Source organism: Mandrillus leucophaeus, unplaced genomic scaffold (genome assembly GCF_000951045.1).
Source record: "Mandrillus leucophaeus isolate KB7577 unplaced genomic scaffold, Mleu.le_1.0 Scaffold139, whole genome shotgun sequence".
NCBI lineage: Eukaryota > Metazoa > Chordata > Mammalia > Primates > Cercopithecidae > Mandrillus > Mandrillus leucophaeus.
The window spans coordinates 2,741,395-2,746,511 of record NW_012101354.1 but is presented as its reverse complement, the minus strand read 5'-3'; the positions used below and the strand labels follow the sequence as shown (position 1 = coordinate 2,746,511).

Genomic DNA, 5,117 nt, shown 5'->3' with positions numbered 1-5,117 from the left:
GGGATTATAGGTGCATTCCACAATGCCTAATTTTTGTATTTTTAGTAGAGATGGGGTTTCACCATGTTGGCCAGGCTGGTCTCGAACTCCTGACTTCAAGTGACCCACCCGCCTCGACCTCTCAAAGTGCTGGGATTACAGGCATGAGCCACCTGTTACATTACAGGCATGGGCCCATCACCTGGGGTGGTGGTGTACGCCTGTAGTCCCAGCTACTTGGGAGGCTGAGGAAGGAGAATCGCTTGAACCCAGGAGGCAGACGTTGCAGTGAACCAAGATCACACCACTGCACTCCAGCCTGGGCAACAGAGCAAGATTCTGTCTCAAAATAATAATAATAATAAATAAAAATAAAGTTCAAGGATATGTAGCAAAGAAAATTAGTTACAACAACCCAATATTACAGTCTGTCTATAAAATAAACACATCTACTCCTTCCAACTTCATAAGGGTAAAAAATAAGAGTTTAAAATATGAAGCAGAGATAAGATTTCATAGTTACCTGTGAAAATAGCTCTCCGATTGTGTGTCTTTAAATTGGCAGGGGAAAAAAAGAAACTCGTTTAAAACAGAAAAGTTATATATCATTATGTCTATATACTTGTTATAGCCAATGTCCCTAAACAGAAAATTGTTCAGTGGTGCAAGGGAATTAGTAACAATACCAAGAATTATTAGATTCAGATTTCAAATCCCATATGAAAATAAACAATATTATTTGTTCTTAAACTAAATTTTTTTTTTCTTGCACTGTTACCCAGGCTGGAGTGCGGTGGCATGATCTCACCTCACTGCAACCCCCGCCTTCCTGATTCAAGCGATTGTCGTGCCTCAGCCTCCTGAGTAGCTGAGATTACAGGTGTGTGCCACTGTGACCAGCTAATTATTTTATATTTTTAGTAGAAACAGGGTTTCACCATGTTGGCCACGCTAGTCTCAAACTCCTGACCTCCAGTGATCTGCCCACCTCAGCTTCCCAAAATGCCGAGATTACAGGTGTGAGCCACCATGTCCAGAAAGAAAACCTTTGTGGAGGTGCTGGGGATTGAACCCAGGGCCCCATGCATGCTAAGCATGCACTCTACCACTGAGCTACATCCCCTTTAATTCTTAACATCAGAAATATTATTCAACAGACACATATCAGAGTTGAGGGAAATTATTGGAAAATTGAGACCAAAAAAGCATAGAGAAAGTTAATTTATTTTCTAGACAGAACTCTGCTAGTATTAGAATTAAGTACTTTAATTAGATAGTAATTTACTTGCTTTCTTGTACCTTATGTCATCTTCTCTAGTCTGTTATAGTCCTAACACGTATTAAATAGCAAAAACAAATTATATATTTTGCATGATCAGTATGTTACAACATTAAGATCAGACTAATAATACAAGTCATCTACTCCACTGCCAATTTTTATACTCCCTGCAATCTTACAGCACATCCTCATATGAACAAAAAGGCTTTATATTTATCTTACAAAGGATATAAACATCAATTTATAAAAAAGAGACACAAGCCTTATATAGTTAAAAGTAATATAATTAACATGATTACAAAAACATTTCTAACAAAGCAGAGGAAATAGTTATATTGCTTGTAGTTCTATTAAGAGTTTATTGAAGCATTAAAAATAATTTCAAAACAATAAAATACAAAGGCAAATATCCAAATAGTTTTGTATGGATCTTGCATTCACTTTTCCTTGATCCAACCTAGTTTTAATTCCTATGGGCTACAGGATGGCTTAGATAAGGAAGAAGCTAAAAATTGGCTGTTACAAAGTTGCAGTTGTGTGGCATATGGGTAATCTACATAACTGAAGTTGAAGGGACAAATGCAATCTTCCCCACAAAACCTGCTTTTCCCGCAGTCCATTGTCACAATCCCAAGTCCAGCTACTTCCTCAACATCTCCATCTCCCTAGCTAAAACCTCCCATCTCTCGTCTGGGTTGTTGTAAAGGCTCCTAACTAACCTCACCTCTTTTGCCTTTGCCCTCTATGATTAATTCTCAACTCAGTAGCCAGACTGATCCTTTCCTCAAAGCTCTCCAGTGGCATCCTTTTTTTTTTTTTTTTTTTTTAGTAGAGACGGGGTTTCACCATGTTGGCCAGGATGGTCTCGATCTCCCGACCTCGTGATCCACCCGCCTCAGCCTCCCAAAGTGCTGGGATGTCCGGCCTCCAGTGGCATTCTTATTCAAAATAAAAGTCAATATCCTAGGCTGGGCATGGTGGCTCACGCCTGTAATTCCAGCACTTTGGGAGGCTGAGACGGGTGGATCACTTGAGGTCAGGAGTTCAAGACCAACCTGGCTAACATGGCAAAACTCCATCTCTACTAAAAATACAAAAATTAACTGGGCATGGTGGCGGGCGCCTGTAGTCCCAGCTACTTGGGAGGCTGAGGCAGGAGAATTGCTTGAACCCGGGAGGCAGAGGTTGCAGTGAGCCAAGATCACGCCACTGCACTCTACCCTGGGCGACAGAGCAAGACTATGTCTTGGAAAAAAAAAAAAGTTAATATCCTTACAACTGGGTCCTACACCAACTATTCCCCATTTTCCATCTTCCGCTCTCAATGACTCAGTTCCAGCTACCCTGGCCAGTGCTTTGCTGTTTTATGAACAGCCCACTCTCACCTCAGGGATTTAGCAATTGCTCTTTCCTTTATCCAAAAAATTTTCATCTAGATTCCATGTATCTTATTCCTTTAACATCCTTCAGGTTTTTGCCCAGTGTTCATTTTTCAGCAAATGATCCCCTAACCACCTCATTTATAACTGCAAAACCTATGCATCTCAAGACCCCCCCCAACCTCCTTCTTTAAACTTGTTTTTGCTCTATAGAACTTACCACCACATGATTAGTATATATTTTGCTTATTTTGTTTACTGTCTGATTGTCCTCCCTAGATTATAAAACAGATTAGGGATTTTTGTCTGTTTTTTTCAATCCTATATTTCCATGGCTAGCACATAGTAGGTATTCAACAAATGCTTGTTGAATATATGAACATCCTCTATAAATTCTCTAGTAACCAGTGTCGAGAACTACATGCCTATGTAGGTGACCCAAACACTTCCTCTAAGAACTGTATAGAAAAATAACTTCAGGCCAGGCGTGGTGGCTCATGCCTGTAATCCTAGCACCTTGGGAGGCCGAGGCAGGTGGATCGCAAGGTCAAGAGATCAAGACCATCCTGGCCAACGTGGTGAAACCCCATCTCTACTAAAAATACAAAAATTAGCTGGGCATGGTGGCGCATTCCTGTAGTCCCAGCTACTCGGGAGGCTGAAGCAGGAAAATCACTTGAACCCAGGAGGCGGAGGTTGTGGTAAGCCGAGATCGCACCATTGCACTCCAGCCTGGCGACAGAGCGAGACTACGTATCAAAAAAAAAAAAAAAAAAGGAAAAAATAAAAATAACTTCATTTAATTTAAACATCTTAATTAAAAATAGCAGCATTCAACTAAACATTCACATAACAACTACACAATCATTCTCTTTACTTCTTTCCTACCTTAAGCCTTGATGCCATCACTACTTCCAGAAAAAAAAAAATAGTTTCTAAATATCCCACAGAAGAAAACAAGGTAATGTTAATATAAATACTCTGCCCCTACATTTATGCATTCTTCCCTCAAAAATTTTATAAATTCCACACCCTTCCACCAGAAGTTAAAGAAAGGAGATGTATCCTCCCACTTTCGGAAATGCTTTAACCAAAATTAAAGAAAGAATGAACAAGCTATCCGTAGGAACCCATTCATCGACAGAAAGGAGAAACATTTCCTAAGAAATGTCAAAGACAAATGACTCTGGATCTAACACCATTTGGGGGGTTTCATACCAGTGCTAACACGGAGACATAATATTATTACATTTATATTAATAAGGCTGGGTGTAGTGGCTCATACCTGTAATCGCAGAACTTTGGGAGGCTGAGGCAGGAGGATATCCTGCTTGAGGACAGGAGTTCAGGACGAGCCTGGGCAACATAGTGAGACCCCATCTCTACACAAAACAAATAAATAAACAGCACAGTGAAAAGATTGCTTGAGCTCAGGAGTTCAAGGCTACAGTGAGCTATGATTGTACCACTGCACACCAGCCTGGGGAAGAGCATAAGACCTTGACTCTTAAAAAAAAATTTGTATTAACATACTACTTCCAGAAATTAAACAAGACATACACAGTATGTGGATGTAAACAAAGAGAATGATTTCCATGTGCAAAACATAAAACTCACAGATTAATAACTGAAGTTTCCTAGTTTATTTTCTTGTTTTATTTTTAAAAAATTATTTTTTGAGACAGTCTCACTCTGTCTCCCAGGCTGGAGTGCAGTGGCATGATCTCAACTCACTGCAACCTCTGCCTCACTGGTTCAAGCAATTCTCCTGCCTCCACTTCCTGAGTGACTAGGATTACAGGCACCCGCCACCACACCCGCCTAATTTTTGTATTTTTTTTTTTTTCAGTAGAGACAGGGTTTCACCATGTTAGCCAGACTGGTCTCGAACTCCTAACCTCAAGTGATCTGTCTGCCTCAGCCTCCCAAAGTACTGGGATTACAGATGTGAGCCACCATGCCCAGTCTATTCAGAGGTCTAGTAAACTTAAATCAGTTCTGAAGCTTTTCTAGATAGCAGTAGTAAAACACACTATAAATCAGGTTACCTGGTTCTCAATTCAGTGTTCTTTTCATTCTCTCATGCTACTCTCTAAATTTGAATGTTCTCTTGACCAGGAATAAAATTATTCCATATATCTGAGTTGAAACTACTGTATCGCCAGGAAATAAAATAAAGTCTAACTTCCCAATATTATTCCTAAATTAAATTGTGGTTAGTCAGGATGTTGCTACATACTTTTAATAATAACTGAAAATTGAAGCAGAAAAAACTGCAATTCACTATTACTTGTATATTTTGTGCCACGAACAGAGGAAACTGTCATTTACAGTATAATTTTCTGGGCATAGGCATGGATTCTGGTGTTCACATCTCCAAGTTCAAATCTCAGTTTTGTCACTTATTAGGGGACATTATCTTAATGTCTCTAAGCTTTTATTTTCTTTTTCTCTCTTTTCTTTTCTTTTCTTTTTTTTTT

General features: G+C 39.5%; 1 non-coding gene across 1 annotated transcript; it reads right to left on the bottom strand.

Moving 5' to 3' along the window:
• Positions 1 to 1,030: 1,030 nt before the first annotated feature.
• On the bottom strand, positions 1,031 to 1,102 carry TRNAA-AGC. The gene has a single exon. It is a non-coding gene; the product is annotated as a tRNA-Ala (tRNA).
• Between the last annotated feature and the right edge of the window lie 4,015 nt (positions 1,103 to 5,117).